At 53.1% G+C, this 18,161-nt stretch overlaps 1 protein-coding gene across 3 annotated transcripts in view; it reads right to left on the bottom strand.

The window, feature by feature from the left end:
* PIK3CD (phosphatidylinositol-4,5-bisphosphate 3-kinase catalytic subunit delta) overlaps positions 1-15,681 on the bottom strand; it is a 49,003-nt gene extending 33,322 nt beyond the window's left edge. For 2 of the 3 annotated variants that reach the window (XM_027598963.2, XM_027598997.2), the window contains exon 1: positions 15,617-15,681. The gene's annotated coding sequence lies outside the window, so the exon portion shown is untranslated. Of the gene's footprint in view, positions 1-13,498; positions 13,576-15,616 lie in introns of all 3 variants that reach the window. The other variant, XM_027598984.2, reaches the window with a different exon arrangement.
* Between the last annotated feature and the right edge of the window lie 2,480 nt (positions 15,682-18,161).

Genomic DNA, 18,161 nt, shown 5'->3' with positions numbered 1-18,161 from the left:
CTCTGGAAAATAATCCTCCTCAAAGGGGAGAGAGAGTTTCCCTAGTTATTCACAGAACCCCCACATGGCTTTGTCCCCTTGATCTTTTTACTCTCCAGGCGCACAGATGAGGGAGCCTAATTACAGGAACGTCTGGCCCCTGTTCTCCTGCCATCTTCACATATTTCCATTAATCTTCAAGACTCTCACCCCCCATTAATTCAAAACTGCCTCATCTGTACTTAAAAAGCGAAGTTAATTAGACTCTGGAGCTTCTTGCTTTTTTCCTTTGGCCAATTCCCCAAGCTTAGACCAAAAGTCTGCCATCATTGAGGCTTTCTGAGTTTGTGACTTGGGGTGGAGAGGGGTATACCAAAAGCACTCATGCCTGCAGGGACTCTCTCGCAAAAGGCAGGAGCATGAGCCCTGGCGTTAGATCTGGATTTGGAAGAGTTTCTTAACCACTCCAGAGCTGTTTCCTCAGCTGTAAAAGCAGGTGCCTGCACACAGTGCCCAGCTCGGCCGGCGGAGGCAAACATCAACGGGGCAGCCTCTGGAGGGGGCTTTCTAGCCAGGACCTCACAGCAGCGCATCCGGGGACACACTGCATTCCGCCACCGTTTCCCGGAGTCTGAGGTCTCTCCAGTTCCAGAATGTGATCCTCGTGGGAGGATGCCCCGTCTTAGACTTCTTTGTATCTTTTAGAGAAGGAAAGCTACTCCTTGCTTGTGGAGAAGATCAATAGTGTATATGTACTGGGAGAAATTAGGGTAAAGGGGGGTAAATGGAACCAACAGGGCATTCATTGTGTGAGTCACACATCAAGGCTCCTGAAAGATGCCCTGGGGACTCAGGCAACTGATCTGCTGGCCGTTCTGTGTTGACTAAATGCGTTTGAGCCTAAAACGGCTTCTCACAACAAAGCTTCCAACTACTCCAGGGTATGAGGCTCAGTTTTTTAATGCATGATATATGTCCCTTTTACCAAGACCTGACCCTCCCCCTCCACACAGTCTCATGGGCCATCTGGGAAAGAAGGTGTCTCCAGCACCTTCTGTGGGATGGTGTGACCCCAGGCCATGGTGGGGAAGTATCAAACCCACTGGGATGGATCCCGGGGACGGTTCTAGTCAACATCCTTCTGGACCACACAAATGAAAGGAAATCCCAAAGCTGACTCATTCATTTGATAGAAATGCACACAGAATTCACAGATACCTGGAAAATCATCTGTAAAAATTATTCTATGTGAAGTGGATAAATCAGGTGGTACCAAGGGCAATGTATATAGTTACACACTCCGTTCCCTAGTTTCAAATACGGAGCGGGGAAAGGTGGAGGAGGCCTGAGTGGAGCCTGGAACCAGAAAACTCACAGCCAACCCAAGGCTCGTTCAGAAGCAGCCCGGTGGGCCCTTCATGAACAAGCTGGCTGGGAGCTCGCTATCATGAGGGCCATTCTCCATATGAAACCATATCCAGTCACTTGCCCCTCTTGGTATTCACACCTCTTTGCAGCCCCCACCACATGATAGCATGATTGCTCTGTGTGACCAAGAGAATCTGGCAGAGTGATGGCACATCACCTTCAAGATTAGGTTCACAAAAACTGAGGGCTTTAGCCTTGGCCTCTTTGTCTCTCTCATCTCTCAATATCGGGTAAGCCGGCCGCCACGTTGGAAGGACACAAATTGCCCTGTGAAGAAGCCCACGTGGGGGGGTAGGGGGGTGGGGGGGGAGATAACTGGCCATCAGCAGGACAGTCACTGAGACCTGCCAACACACCAGCTCCAGACACCTGCAGCCCCAGCTCCTTCCAGATTCTGGACCCACAGCAACCGTGAGGTGGTAATTAGTGTTTGTCATTGAAGCCGCTAAGTGTTGGGATCATTTGTTACACAGCAATAGATGACTAATATACCTTCCGCGGCTGCTGTGTTCCTTGCTGTGTGGCCCGGCACCTGCAGCAGGCTTAGGACAGCAGATGCCCCATCAATACTTGTGATGGAGTAAATGATCGGTAGAAACAACCCCTCCACTGTAATTGTATGAGTCAGACATGTTTCTAAAGAAGAGGCAACAGGCTGAGTGAAAGAAGCTGGCCACAAAAGACCACATCCTGTATGATTTCATTTACTCAAAATGTCCAGAATAGGCAAGTCCATAGAGACAGAAAGGAGATTCATGGTTGCCAAGGGCCGGGAAGGCTGGGGAGAAGTGGGGAGTGACTGTGAATGGGTATGAGGTTTCTTTTTGGGGTGATGAAAATGTTCTACAGTCAATTCCGGCAACAGTTGTGCAACTCTGTAAATATAGGAAAACCGTGGAATTGTGCACATGAAGTGAAATATAAAGCTTGTTTTATTAGAAAAGGAGGAGGAGGAGCTCAGGCAAGGTCACCGGTCCCAAGTAGGGAGTGGCACCTAGGGAGGCCGGCCACCGGCAAAGCTGGGGAAACGAAGTAGAAGGGTTTCCCCGTGCCTGGGGCAGAGACCATGGTGCAAAGGATAGCTAACCAAAGCCTCGGATGCCGTGGTGTGGGATGCTTGGAGTCAGCTCCCCGAAACTTGGCAAAAGGAGGTTTGCCTGCTAATCTTCCAGGGAGACCCTGCCTGGTTTCAGGCTGCGCAGAGCCCAACATGCTGAGCCTGGACATGGGCTCTGACTTCCCATCCTCTGTAGATGACGCCCCCCACCCAGGATGTACACCCACCTCTCCTAGGCCCTTCCACCTGCCAAGCCAAGGGAGGGCCACAAAACCACAGGAGGCAATTATCCCAAAGCTCAGCTGTCCCCGTAAGTGAGCTGACCTTACAGGAGAGAGTCATCAAATGATTTACGTGAGTCGGTCCTTGCTGAAAGCCCCCCAAAAGGAGTAGTGAATTTTAGACAAAAGAAAGGATTTAAACAGCACAGAGTAAACTCATACATGGTACCTAAGAGGTGGTCAAGGCTGAAAACAGAAGCAGCTTCAAAGCAGATTTTTTTTTTTTAAAGACAGCGCGTGAGCAGTAAGGGCGGGTAGGCAGGGGGAGAGGGGAGAGAGACTCTCAAGCAGGCTCCATGCCTAGGGTGGAGCCCTATGTGGGGCTGGATCTCACAGCCCTGAGATCATGACGTGAGCCGAAATCCAGAGTCGGACGCTTAACTGACTGAACCACCCAGGCGCCTCTCAAAGCAGACTTTGAATAAGTTGTTGGGCAAGAATGTCTTATGCAGCCCTCGGTGGTGCTGGAATCTTTTGTCTCTCTCTGGCCTTCGACATTGGTTTTGGAGGCAGCATCCCATAATGCAGAGAAGCCAGTGGTTGGACCCAAACAGTCCTTCGGTGCATCCTAATGAGTCTAGGATGAACTTGGGAGACACCCAGGAACCCCCTGACATTATACTGTAAGAGCCTTTCTCTGGGGGAGAGGTCCATGATCTTTAGCAGATTTTCAAAAGGATTTAAAATCTGAAAAATATCAGGAACCGCTGAGTGGTGGGGGTTTTCTAGGATAGGTAGATGATGGATTTCTTCTTTGGCAAATCTGTATTTTACAAACGTTTCATAACTAGCTTGCACTGATCCTATACAATTAAAAATATATAGCATACACGCATACACACATTTATAAAACATAGCACATATATTAAAAACATCCACGGGCAAGATCCCAGCCTATAATACCCAGAAGATCTAGACTGCCCCAATATCAAGACCCCCTAATAATTAATATCCTTTAAAACTGCAAATTCCACTTCCTCCTTCTGTTCTGACCCCCTAAGCTAATCACACACACACACACAGAGGGTAGCAGTGGAGATGGGTCCCCTTCTCAAGGGTCTCAGCTAAGGGGCGGTTTACCCCCTTCTCCCGGGGTCTGGCTCTGCAGCTGGCCGTTTACCCAGGCACTCAACACTCCAGTTCCCCGTCCGGCCATAGGCTTACGTGTCCTCCCTCCCTCCTGTTCTCGCAAGACCCCAGATCTGCAGACTACTTATGTTGGGGATGACACACAGTGCTCTGAACACCTCCCTCCATCATCCATCGTGGGGCCAGTCTCTCCTCGGCAAGTGCCCCCGGGTCACCTCCTTCCCCTCCCAGAGCAGGACTCCAGGCCACTTCTGCCCCTGGGAGCTTCTGGACATGTTCAGACTCTGTCCGGAACAACAGCCTTGCATAGTTTATCAGGGCAGAGCCCATCGCTGGGCACCTGCCATCAGCCGGCAAAGTGTAGGTGCCTTCTGTCTCTTTTCTTATTTATTGGTCACGCCAAGCCCCTAAGGCAGGCCTCCCGTTTTGTGAAGGAGGAAAGCGGGGCTCAAGGAGGTTACAACCGCACGGCTACGGAATGAGAGAGTCGGATCCAGGCTGACCCCGGAGGCTGCTGTCAAGGCCGCGCCACACCGCCTCTCCTGGGTCAGGGCAAAGGAACTGGATTGGGGCCATTGACTGAAGAGACACCTGAGTCCTGCTGCCCTGTTTGTCACCCACCAGCAGAGGACTGTCAGACGGACTTCCTGCAAAAGTTTCAAGAGTTGGGCGAGGAGGCGATTGAGATTTCAGGTGGCAGGCCCTGCTTCCTCGGGACAGAGGGGGAGAAGGGGCACCACCCTGGGCCGACTGGGGCGGGGCTGGGTACAGAAGCCGCATCCTCCTGGCCTCTCTCGCTCTAGAGGACCAGAGCCCAGGATGTCAGCTCTCCCAGAATTGCAGGACCAGCAAGAACAGGGAGGGCTGCCCAACTAAGTCCTGGGTGGGGAGTGGGGAGAGGGGACCGGTCAGAATGGGCTGGGAAGCCCCTCTGCATAGCCACGGACTCCCAGAGGCCTCGCCCATCCTCCTGCCTGGGGTCCAGATCCCCCTGCCCCAACCAAGCGCTCCCTCCCACACGCAGCCACATTTGAAGACAGCCAGCACAGGGGTGAGGAACAGGCCCTGCCACTTCCTAGCTGGGCAATCCCTAAGTAAGTTACTAAGTGTTTCCATGCCTCGGTTTCCCCTTCTATAAAGCAGGGATCGCAACATAACTTGGAAGAATAAATCTGCATTTTCAAAGTGCCCGCAACACCGCCTAGCACAGAGTGGGTGCGTGTTGCCATTATAATTATCAGACAAAGAAATAGCCCGGTTAACAAAGGTGGTGACTCTGAGCTGACCGATGGGGAAACGCCGAAGTAGGCATGCTTGCTGATTGGCTCCACAGAAAAAGAAACTGGTTCTGGATGCCTCCCCTCCAGAGCTGGGGGTGCCCATTCTCAGAGTGAGGGGCTGGTGAATTTCGGCCGGGAGTTCCGACCCGCCCTGGCCCTGCGCTGCGATTCCTTCTATCCTTTGGCCTTACCCAACCTCTCCCCCGCAGACTCAGGGGCGGATTGTGCTCCCCATGCCCTCTCCAACCCAACCTGGCCGATGGCCTCAGCGTGCTGACCACTGGGGCCAGCAGGATCCTCCCCAAGGGCCCCAGTCCCTGCACGCTAACAGGAATTGGCTGTGCTTGGTTGGGCCCACATCAGCTCATGTCAGTTGCTCACCTTAGTAATTAAACGACACGGAAGAGGAAAAGCAGATGAAATATGGGTGTATAAAGAAAGAGCCGTTTCCATGACAACGAAGCAGAAGGCTTTAGAAACCCAGTGAAGAGGAGTCATTAAAACAAACTTTCCATTGCAGCGGAATAGCCAAGGCATGAGAGACCAGGGGGAAGGAGCAAAGTTTACAGGGACTGTCCCCTTCAGTGGGCCCCCTGCAAGAATGAAGAGCCAGCTCAGGCTGAAGCCCTTGGGGCCTTGCATCTGTGCATCAGTGAACCAACGTACATGTATGCGTTTTAGGTTAAAATGTCTGGATTTGAGGGATAGCATTTTATTTTATTTCTTTTTCAAGTAGACTCCATGCCCAAGCTGGGCTTGAACTCACAAACCTGAGATCAAGACCTGAGCTGAGACTGAGTCGGAGGCTTAACCGACTGAGCCACCCAGGCGCCCCTGGATTTGAGGGGTAGCATTTTAATACTCTCTACACCAACCAGAGTTTTGGCAACTCAACCAGCGAATCACATAGGAAAACGGGACTCCTATTAAACCATTTACAATTTGTCACGATTGTGGCCAATCATCCTTCACGCTGTTTTGCCCTGATCCACCCTTTCAAACTATGGTGAGAGATGCTGTCCTGGGAGTAGCGGAAGCCACAGAAAAAACACAAACATCTTCCCAGAGCATCCATCTGACTCAATGTTTAGGGCGAACTATGCCTCCTAGTAAAATAAACACGGGCTTATCATGGAATAGAATGTAAAATTAACGTTCGTGTTAAAAATAAAACTGGAAGCTTCAAAGCAAGGTCATGGCTGGAGTGGGCTGCAGGAGGCCAGGCTTGCATATCCCATCCCCTCTAGGAGAGGCATGGTCCATGAGGGCCAAGGTCACGGCAGCCGCCAGACCTTCCCCCAACCACCTTCCCACACACCTGCAGCACAAGGGCTCCTGGGATGGCTGCCTTCAGGGCACCTCGCCCACTCTGTAGCCCCCCGTCTTGCTGCTGCCACTCAAATGACCGGTCTGACCCAAGGTCCAACTGCCACAGCCAAGGTCCAACTGCCACGGCCAAGGTCCAATTGCCACGGCCAAGGTCCAATTGCCATGGCCAAGGTCACTGGAAGGCAGACCTCACGGGCAAACTGCTCTTGCCTGCAAGTCCAGGCCAGGTGGGCTAGTCCAGGGGCTGCTTCTCTCAACCCCTCCGCTCCGAAGGAAGAAAAGGCCCAGAAAGATCTCACCCTTTCAGCCCTCCGCTCTTACTTGCCAAGCTCCTTTAGACAATGAAGGGTTAGAAAAAGCTGGAAAAAAATAAACTTTGGGCTTTGACACATCTGAGAGAAGCAGGCTGATAGCAAAGGACAAAGCCATTCTGACTTTTATGTATAAAATGGTGGTTATTTGTTGCCACATGCTCTGTGCCTTTCATACGGGTCAGCCCCGGGAGGGTCAGATGAAATGACGGATGGATAGACTTTACGACGCAAGCAAACCCCAACAATCAGTGACCCCTGTCATTAAAAACCCACTCATTGGGGCGCCTGGGTGGCTCAGTTGGTTAAGCGACTGCCTTCGGCTCGGGTCATGATCCTGGAGTCCCGGGATCGAGTCCTGCATCGGGCTCCCTGCTCGGCAGGGAGTCTGCTTCTCCCTCTGACCCTCTTCCCTCTCGTGCTTTCTATCTCTCATTCTCTCTCTCTCTCAAATAAATAAATAAAATCTTAAAAAAAAAAAAAAAAAACACTCGTTCCCGTAACGTGGGCTGCAAGGATTCATTCATCCAATGGCAAAAATAGCGATTTTTGGAGAGCCTGTGACCTTCGACAGGTTTTTCCTTATTTCTAATCTTTTTGATAATCCAGTAAAAGAAGTACTTGTTCCCAATTTTCAGGAAAAAACCTGGAGGCTCAGAGAGGGAAAATAACTTGCAAGGTTATCCACGTGTCAAGCATCAAAGCTAAGACCTGGACTTCCACTGAATTCTAAAGTTCTGGCTTTTGACACTAACATTAAGCTTCCTTTCCATTTGTTCTTGAAACACTGTGCCTCGCGCTGTGCTTCCCACCAGAAATATGAAGCCACACATGCCTTCAGAAACTACCACATTGTCAACGTGCTGCCGCATTTAATTAAAAAAAAAAAAAAGACCACAACTCCTCACGGCTTTCCAAATGACGGCAGATGGGCCGTATTACTCAAATATTTGCCACACCACCAATAGGGAACGAAGATTCAGGACCTGGTGATTCCAGCGCCCAGACCCAGGAACCACCAGAAACAGGAGGTATGGTCTTGCTTGTCCTTTCCTTGGCTCTGAACACAGTGACAGGTGATGGGGAAAGTTGACGGTTTTCAGTGTTTTTCCCCCTAAAAGAAAACTTCTTGAGAAAAGGTTATTTGAGACCCAGATCCTGGTTTCATTAACTTCCTCCTCAGACCCAGGTGGGCAGCAGAAAAGAATGCATGCACTAAGCACGCCCCAGCACTGTCTGCTCCCCTGGCATGCCCCTCACTTGGGGCTCCCCGAGGTCTACCGGAGAGTGGCCCCCACTTTCCTCTAAGGGGCTGCAAAAGCAGGCTTCAAGGACAGTAACCCAGGCTGGCGCCAAAGCCCAGGGGTCCTGCCTTTGAAGTGCCTGCCTCAGTTTCCCAAACTGTTTGATGGAGCATCTGGAGGTCAGCTGTGGAACAGCCACCAAAATGAGCTCTGGACTCGACCATCTACTGAGTCTTTATCTGCCACTTGCACGAGACGGAGGCTGCGGAACCGCAGGGGGTCAGGGTCCTGAAGAAACAGCCCTGTTGGGGGTTCAGGATTCTGGGCAGCCCGTCACAGCTCTTCTCATCTCCCGGGCGGTAAGCATCACGTGGCACAGGCTCATCCGCTTGCCTTAGGGAGGCTTACACCCAAATCCAGCCAGACAGCCAAGGACACTGTCCATTTCACCGGAGGGCGGCTGTCGGCTTCCTTCTGGGACTGTCTGTGTTTAGAGCAGGAAACTGATCCCTGTGCTTAACCTAAATCCCTTTGGCATAAGTGTGTACCGTCTGCCCTAGTGGAAACAAGATGAATCTTGAGGGTAAGTGGAGACTTGTTAACTTAAATTAGAATAATGGTAAGGACAATAACAGCTAATATTTCCTGACTGTCAACTATGTGCCAGCCAATGTTCATTATCTAATTGATCTCATTTAATCCTTGAGACAACCCGACAAATAGGTCGCATTAGCTTCATTTTACAGAAGAGGAAGCCAAGGATCAGAGAAGGTAAATAATCTACTCAAGGTCGCACAGCTGGCAAGTGGGGAAGCTAAGGTTTTGAATCTGAATCCATCCGATTCCAGAGTTCAAGGGTTTAAACCGCTGCATTACACTGCAGCAAACCTCATGTTATACACACAGCTAGAGCCAAGAAGAAAGCTATTTAACCTCATTAGCAATGAAAGAAACACATTTAAGATGATTACCTTTGGGACCTATGAGTAAAACATTTTTTCCCAATATTATTTAATACTAGTGAGAGTGTCGTGAAACTATTGTGTATCACTGGGATAAACTAGTCCAGTCTTCCTAAATGGAAAAGCATTTAGCAGGAAGAGCCATCAAAATGTACAATGCCTTTGATGCAATGATTCTTTTTTTTCCAAAATTTATTTATTTGAGAGAGAGAGAGAAAGAGTGCACGCGTGCGCACGCGCGCACACACACACACACACACACGTGCACAACCAGAAGGGGCAGAGAGAGTCTCAAGCAGACTCCATGCTCAGCATGGAGCCCGACGTGGGGCTCGATCCCCTGACTCTGAGATCATGATCTGAGGCAAAACCAAGAGTCGGACGCGTAGCCAACTGAGCCACCCAGGTGCTCCTGATAGAATAATTCTCGAATATGGGAAAATGTCAACGATAGTATCTTGAGAGTCTCGTGGGCACGTGTGTGTGTGTGTGTGTGTGTGTGTGTGTGGCTGGAAGCAACATAAATGTCCCACAATGGAAGATGCTTGATAAAACGATGGTGTCCCTTAGGACACTTACAATACCACTGGGAAGGATGGCTTGGTTACAAAGCAGAGGAAGAATGCCAACGAGCCGACATCAAGTGAAGGAAGCAAACTACAGAAGCACCTGCCTTGTTCATCAAAAAATTAAGCATAGGATTACCAACAACCCAGCAATTCCCCTTCTGGACATGTACCCAGAAGAATTCAAAGCAAGGACCTGAACAGATATTTGTACACCCGTGTTCATAGCAGCGTTATTCCTAGTAGGCAAAAGACAGAAGCAGCCCAAGTGTCCGTGGACAGATGAATGGATAAGCAAACCGTGGCATTTACACCCAATGGAACCTTAGGCAGTCTTAAAAAGGAAGCACATTTTGACCCAGGCCACAACATGGATGAACCTTGAGGACATTACGCGAAGTGAAATTAGCCGGTCACACAAGGACATTGTACGCTTCCACTAATAAGGCAGAGAGGGCAGTCAAATTCAGAGGGACAGAAAGTAGAATGGTGATTGCTGGCCGGTTGGGGGGGGTGGTGGGAGGGAAGAATGGCTCCTTACTGCTTCATGGCGACGGAGTTTCAATTTTGCAAGATGAGAAAGTTCTGGAGATGGCGCTGCTGGTCGCAGGACAGTGTGAATGTACCAAATGCCACCAAACTGGACACGGTCAAGATGGCAAAGTTTTTCGTGTATATTTGACAATTGGGACACAAAAATTAATATAAAAACCCACCTGCTTATGAGGTCCAACTGTATTAAAAGTGCACCTCCCCCAAAGGGAAAAGATAGTCCAATTGGCAGTGGCTGCGTTGGGGACAGCGGGATCATGACACTCACGGGCCACCCGCTGTACCCCAGCTCTTTACAGGCATTGCGTGTTTCGTCGTGGGGCTCTGTGCCTGGCGCTAGACACGTGACAACATATGAAATCTTACAGGCTGACGATATTACTATACCCGTGTTACCCCCGGGGATTCTGAGGTTCAGGGGGGTTAAGTGACTTGCCACAGGTCACTCAGCAAATAAAATGAGGTTGAGATTAAGACCCAGTCTGGCTGGCTCCAAAGATAATGCTTCTTCTTCCATGCAGAGATCCCTCCATCACCTCTGTGCCCTGGCCCACCCCACCATAACTTAAGTGACTTTTCAAAATTTCAGTAACAGGGCTATGACCTTGCTTCCCTGTTGATAAGAAAAGACTTCTCCCAGATTTCACAACCAAAGCAAAGAGCAGCAATGCACACTCACCCCCCTCTCCTGCCCTGGGGCAGGGAGGCTGAGGGAGGGGGAGAGGAGGCAGGAGAGTGGCCCCGCCCTCCAGAGAGCCCTGGAGCACTCCTTAATTGCACCCCCAGATCTGGGGAGCTCCGGATCCCTCTCAGCACCACCAGCTCCATCCCACAGCAGACACAGCAGCAAAACCGAGCCCTGCCCCCAACTCTCCTGGTTGGGGCGGGGGCTGCTCAACAGAGAAAACTCCAAAATGAGAAGTGCTGTGTGGCCCCAAACAGAGGGTGGGGGGGAGCCCTGGCTGGGAGAGGCCCTGAGCAGCGAAGGAGTTGTTCTTGAAGGGAAGGGGGAAGGTCAGGAGGGAGACCGGAGGACTGCCTGGAGGCAGGGGCAATTCTTTGCAGGTGCAGAACTTAGCCCGCGGGCAACTCCTCCAAGCTTGGCAGTTGTCTTTTCTGCTCCTGGGACCCTGGGAGGGGGCCTGCCATTGGCAGAGCCCACTACTAAGGTGGCCACCAGTTCACAAAGCTGGGAAAGGGAAGCTGGAGATAGGGAGAGGAAGGGTGGAAACTGGGAAGCAGTAGCCCAGGGCCCAGACGCAGGGGACGGCTGGTTCTTTGCAATGATAACTGTGTTCAACACCTTCCCAGGAGACGCTGAAAGAAACGTGCTCCTGTCCAACTGCTGAGGGCTGAATGATGGCCCCAAAGGGATGTGTCCACGTCTTAACCCTCGGAACCTGGGGATTATGTGGGAAAATCATTATCCAGAGAAAGGGTCGCTGCAGATGTAATTAAGTTAAGGATGGGCCCTAAATCCAATGACAAGTGTCCTTTAAGAGACAGCAGAAAGACACAGAAACAGAGAAGGCCAAGTGAAGAGGGAGCAGAGAGTGGGGTGGCATGGCCACAAGTCAAGGACAGCCCAGAGCCGCCTCGAGCTGGGGGAGGCAGGATGGAGTCTTCCCTAGGCCCCCGGAGGGAAGTAAAGCCTTGCTGACACCTCGACTCGGAACTCCTGAGCTCCAGAACTGTGAGAGAATACATTTTTGCTGCTTGAAGCCACAGAATTTGCGGTCATTTTTTACAGCGGCCCCAGGAAACACATATAGTATCATTCCAGGACATAAATCTGACCCAGGCAGCTTGCTCCCTTTCTGTGGCAGCTCCTCTCCCCCCACCCCCCACTCTCCTGGCACTTTCTCTAAGTGGAAAGCATTTTCCCCAAAGTGAGTGAAACAGAAGCGAACTGAAATACCACTTTAGAAATGCCACTCCCATTCCTCCAATCACTCTCCCTCTCGGCCCAGAAAGTAGGCGGCCTTGAGAAGCGCCCATTTCTAGAAGTCCTGACCCCCCCCCCCCCTTATCCAAGGGAGCCAGGTTATCACCTCTAGGGAAGGAGTGGGGGGCGGTTCTCACAGGCCAGGGCAGCTGGAACCTTCACTGCACCGACCTCAGGCCCCGTGGACTGTGCTGGCCCCCAGAGAGGGGAGAAGGGGCCACCGTGTGGGTCTGCAAGGAAGGAGTGGGGTGGAAGGTTCCCGGGGTTTAAAATTTTTTTTTTCCATCTTGAAACTGGCAGCATTTCTGATATGATTGCGGGGGATTTCCGCCAACCAAATTAAAGAAAATTCAGTTTTAGCATTAGCTGCAAGGAGAGAGAGGAGGGGTTTTGCAAGCCTTGCCATTTATGAAACACTGGCCGTGGCACAGAGGAGAATGTCTTCCTCCCTTCCTGACAAGTCAGGCTCCTGCCGTCCTGCAGCTGGTGGTCAATGACTACATGCCTCTGCCATCAGACAGGGCAGCAAACCACCCCCCCCATCCTCCAGGAGCACTTCCCTCTGGACCTGCCCCTCCAACAGCTTTGCTGGGAAACATGTTTGTCCCCTGGGGAGTGGCTGAAAGAGCTTTTCTAAGGTCCCACGGTAAAGAAACGTTTGGTGGGGCCCCACGCCCCATCACCAGACCCGCAGAAGCATCTGGCCTCTGGGAGGGAGGAGACTGCTCTCTAAACAAAAATCGTTTTGAAAAATAAGCCAGCCAAAGGGGAATTGCTTCATGAGTTGCACATTCACTTCTCCCTTTAACTGTGCGATTGAAGAAAAACAAGCAGGAACTGACCCCTCACACACCCATTCACATCCCCACAATCTCCCTGGACACAGCAGTGCTGGGAGTACAAGCTAACCAGGCCTGAGGCTGGTCTCTAGTTATGTGTGGACTGCCTGCGTCTCATAAGCCCCCTACCCACCCACCCGAGGGCTGGGACCCTCCCCGCCTGCCTGCCTCGTTTTTAGCAGAGCCCCTGTGACGGGGATCTCGATAAACACTTGTTAGACGTAAGAAAGCCAGGGAAAAGTCCTAATGGAAGGGGACCACCTGCGTGGCCAGGAGCGCCTCTGGGGTACTTGCCCTAATTCCAGAAACATGTCTATTTGCTGCGTGGCCAGCACTGTTTCTAAACGTGAGCAGAGGAAGTGGGGGGCAGTGGGGCTCAGAAAGAGATAAGCTCGGATGTCTTAGAACAGGCAAGGGCCAACTAGGTTTCAAGAGACCCGACCCTCACCCCTGTCCCCTGCCCCGACCCCCCCCCCCAGTGTCCTCCACTACTTGTAGGAATTTGTGAAAGCGGCCCAAGAACCAACCTCAGCATGTGCTGGGCAGTGCTCTCATGAGGCACGATGGATGATAGGATCCTGAAGTCGAGAAATCAAACCACAGCAGGGTGTGGAAACGATAAGGGTTGGCAAATACCTGCTCTGGAGAACAGAAGAGAAAGTTCTATTCCCATCTCTTTGTATTTGGTGACAGCCTCCTTAATCGGAAGATTCCTTTTTTTAAAAAAAAAAAAAAAAGATTTTATTTATTTATTTGACAGAGAGAGACACAGGGAGAGAGGGAACACAAGCAGTGGGAGTGGGAGAGGGAGAAGCAGGCCTCCCGCGGAGCGGGGAGCCCGATGCCGGGCTCGATCCCAGGACCCTGGGATCATGACCTGAGCCGAAGGCAGACGCTTAACCGACTGAGCCACTCAGGCGCCCCGATCAGAAGATTCTTTATGCCCACTTAATCACCGCAGTCAAACCTGGTGGTTAATAGTAGGGGCGGCTTTTACCGGGGATTACCAAGGTGGGTCCCTTAGAGGCTGCATCTCTGAAAAGACACTCCAAGGGTCCTCGTCCCTACACCGAGAGAACTATTAGGAAATGTTCTCCTTAATCGGCAAACCACAGCACCTACAGATGATGGAACTCTTCAGCGCGTTCTGGATCAGCTACTTGCAAAAAAAAAAAAAGTTATTTAACTTTTCTGGGCCTTAGTTTCTTCCCCTGGAAAATGGAGACTTCAGTCAGCTCCTATGACTGCTTAACTGAAAACACGTATGTAAAAACGATTGATTCTTTGTGAGGGGGGCAGAAAGAGTCCCAGGAGTACCATTCACTTGACCAGAACACCAAGGCACTGCCAGGCGCTCCAGCACCGTCCTCTCTCCTGCAAGTGAGCAGTGGGATGAATCCTCAGTTTCAGGGTCTCTTTGGAGCGGCGAACTTTACCCTCGAAGCCCCTGAAAGAGGACCCCCCCACATACACACACACACACACATACACACCGAGGGCACACCTGCCCCACATACAGGCGCGACTGTGCAGCACATTTCTGCCGGGGCGGGCGGCGCGCAAATGGGGCTTTCTGCAGGAGCCCAGGTGAAGCCGCCCCACTGGATAATCTGTTGGGGTTCTAGACCTTCAGCTCTCTCCTTCCAGGGGATCTGAACCAAGTGAAAGCTGCTCGGTCATTCGAGGGCTCCCGAGCGCTCGCTCTGCAAACTGGGCTGATCCCAAGGGTGCCGCGGGGCCACTTGGTACGTGGACCCCCAGCCCGGGCCTCCCCAGGCGCCCGACCCCAGCCTCGGAAATCCCATCCCCACCCTCGTCCCCTCCGGGAGCGCGCTTTTCGGGGCCTCGCGTTAGTCCTTTCCTGGCTCTCTGGACCCCCATCTCCCCACCCCGGCAGAGCACCGCCTGCTACGTGCTCCCGCATCCTGGTCCCCACCAAAGGTCTCCCTGCTCCCCTCTCCCAGATTTCAAGGAAGGTGCAGAGAAGGAAGCCTAAATAAAAACAGGAAACCCGATTAAAAAAAAAAAAAAAAGAAGCCTCATTCTGGCTGAATTACGGGTAAGAATATTAAAAAGAAGGGGGTAGAAAAAAGTCCGGAAATGCAAAGCTGGAGGCGGTTTTGCCGCCGTAACCCAGGCTCAGCCGCAGATCCGGGGGCTGGTCTCCGCTGGCGGCTGCAGTAAACACGCGGCAAGCGGCTCCCGAGGCCCGGGGGCCCCCAGGCGCGCCGGGCGAGGCCGGAGGGGGGCGCCCGGCAGACTCGACTCCGGCGGTTCCCCAGCCCGGTCCCCGCTCGCCGGCGCCGGGGAGGGCGCGCAGGGCCAGGGCGCAGGGGACGGTACACCGGGCTGCACCGCTAGTGGGAGCGCGGCCGGAGCGCCCCCTTGGCCGGCTCGGCAGCGCTCGGGGCAGGGCGCACGCGGCCGAGCGCTGCCGGGCTCCATGCCCCGCCGTTGGGAGCGCAGCCCGACCGCCGCCGCCGCCGCCGCCGCCGCCGCGCCCGTGAACTCCCCGTCGGGCCCCGCAGGGCGCGCAGTAGCGGCGCAGGGGAGCTGTGCGCGCCCAGGTCTCGGCGGCCATCCCGGGGGGCGCCCCTTGCCGGGCTCTCTCCAGACGCGGGAGGCGCACCCGGCCAGGGCGCACCGCTTGTGGGCACCGGGAGACGCCCGCGAGCCGGTCCCCGAGGTCCCCGAAGCGCCGGATCCCGGTACTCTCCCCGACCTCCCCAGACGCAGCCAGAGGCGAGTGCTTACCGTCCCGGCGCGGCTGGCAGGGGCTGGGCGGCTCGGCCCGGCGGCCGCTAGGAGCTAAGGCTCTGGGCGCGAGTGAGCCTCGAGGGAGGGAGGCGGGGCGCGGTGGGGGCGCCCCGCCTGCTGACAGCCCGCACACTCCACTTCCCACTTTGTTTCCTTTTTACTTGCAACAGGAAAAACAACAGGTCCTCCTGCCGCCAGTCCGCCCCCCCCCGGTCCTCTCCACCCCCCAAATCCGCACCCCGTCTGCGGCTGGAGGGGCATCATCCTAGGTGTCTCTGGAAGCTGCATTTTGCCCTTCTTCAAAACAAGTTTTCTTTACAAAGGAAAACAACCAAATAAAGGTCCTAAAGCCCATAAAACCCCCACGCCTTCCACATTCACACACCAAGAATTTCCACAGTGGCCAGAGAAAGGCTGGAGGGCAGGAGAGAGAGGAGGCAGCCGCAGCTCCCGGCACCCCGGGGGTGCCCCCCGGCGCCAGGAGCGCAGGGGCTGGGCTCCAGGGAGGGTCCAAGAGGCCAGGCAGACAGACTGGAGCAAAGTCCCGCTGGCTCAGCCCTGGAGGGAAGCCCTGGCCTCCACGCTTGGGGGAGTCAAGAGCAAGGAGGGGGTGTGGGAGTAGCCCGGTTACAAGAGTGGCTTCAAATCCTTCTGGGGTGTGATGGCGGAAGAGTCGGTCAGTTGCTTAGACTTAAAGGACCCTCTCCAACAGGGTCTGGGAGGTAAAGCACCTGTCTGGTCCCCTTGGAGATATGAGGAACATGAAACTTGGGAAGGCTCTTTCTACCCATGCAGTACGCTGGCCTCCAGCCCCGATGTGGGCCCAGCTCTGGCTGCAGCAAAGGGAGGAGCAGAAACTTGTGTCCTGCCAGGAAAGGGGAGAGCATTGAGGCAAGACCCATTGGGTACTAATGCTTCCAGTGTTCTAAGATCTAGGCTGCAGGCTCTGAATTCTCAGCTGGACACCTTTGGAGGAGCCAGAAGGGACCACATTGTCCCTTTAGGGAAGAATGTTGGTCTGTCCCCAGGAATGTACCCTAACATCTTTCCCAACAAAACATCCCAGGCTCACAGCCTCACTCCTGCCCCAGGCCCGGCTCACTGGTCCTTGGCGGAGGTCTCCAGCCCACTCCAGGGAGGTACTGCCAGGAGCCAGAAGAGAAATGGGCACATCGGAGAGAAAATGTGATGGCAGGATAGGCAGCCTGCCCTGAGATTTCCGAACACCTGCCCCAGCCCTGCTTTTGCTAGTTTGCAGTTTAAACAATTTACTCCCTGGCTTTCAGAGTTTGGTGTAAGAAGCCGGCAGATGAGGAATGTTTTTGCCTCATTCAGAAGAACGCTTCACTGAATATTTGCTGATAGCCATTCGCTTCATGCTCTGTAACATGAGAGACGAGGACCCAAGGCATGCCAAATGCTCAGATATGCTCCACCCGTTATTATCTCTGATCCCTACAACAATCTCCCAAGGGCAACCTTAGCCCCACTTTACAGATCAGAAAACAGAGGCTCAGGAAAGTTTAATCAGTTGGGGGCCACACAGTCTAACTGCTCCTCTGACCATGTCATGCTGCCTGGGTCCCAGTCCTAGAAGTTTCACTTTCCTGAAAACCCAGAACATTTCCGTTTCGAGATGGCACCATAGGACCTCCCAGTGTTGCCTGGGGTGCTGGGGGAAAGAGGCTGACAGTAACGCAGGGCTCAGCCGTCGCTCTCCCTTGTCTCTCAAGTTCCCGGTAGACTTGCCTTCTGCCTTCCTCTCTATAGTTTCTGAACTCTCTTTCTGACTTTATTTTTAACTGTTGTCATGTGTGTTTGGAGGAAGCTACTTCAAGTTCCCTTTGAATTGTAAACAAAATAGGCTAGGCACGGTAAGAATTTATAGCAGTCCTAGAAGAGAAGGAGCATCCTAGCTGCATGGAAGTCAATGCCTCATGACTCACATGATCTCCTGAAGGGCCAATCCTTCCGCCCCATGTTATGGAAGGGAAAAAAGAGGTCTCGGTTATTAAAGGGGCTGCTGGTCAGTGGAGAACAGGCTCCGGCCGGCAGAAGGTGCCCTGCTGCCTGGAGGAGCACACACAGCCCTCCAGCCCTGTTTCATTCTGCCCCCCTCTCCTGCAAAACTTCTCCTCCAGAATCCATCCAGCGTGTGCAGCTTCTCGCAGATGCAGTAAGCATCTCTGTTCGGCCTTGAGTGGCTTCAGCGCTGACACCCACACAAGCCCACAAGCAGGGTTATCTCAGGGCAGCCGGAGCCAAGCTCAGAACCCCAGTGCAGGGGTGCAAGCATGAGAAGCCCACCTCCTCAGCCCCTCCATGCAGGACTCTGGGCACCTGTCTGTGTGCCCCGTCCTGGCAGGAAGCCCACTTTGCTGTGGGGTCCTTTCCTCCCAAGCAAATGTTATCCAGCTCAAATCCTTGCCCTTTTGCTTTGGCCAAGAAACGTGTGGTGAAGCTTCTTGATTAAGAGCACCTTCCCTGGAGCCAAACTCCTCAGCACTGCCCTGCTGTGGCGCTGTGTGACCTCTGGCAAGTG

The sequence above is a fragment of the Zalophus californianus genome, chromosome 4 (assembly GCF_009762305.2).
Source record: "Zalophus californianus isolate mZalCal1 chromosome 4, mZalCal1.pri.v2, whole genome shotgun sequence".
Taxonomy (NCBI): domain Eukaryota; kingdom Metazoa; phylum Chordata; class Mammalia; order Carnivora; family Otariidae; genus Zalophus; species Zalophus californianus.
The sequence above is the reverse complement of the archived record's forward strand: the minus strand, read 5'-3'. Positions and strand labels throughout refer to the sequence as shown.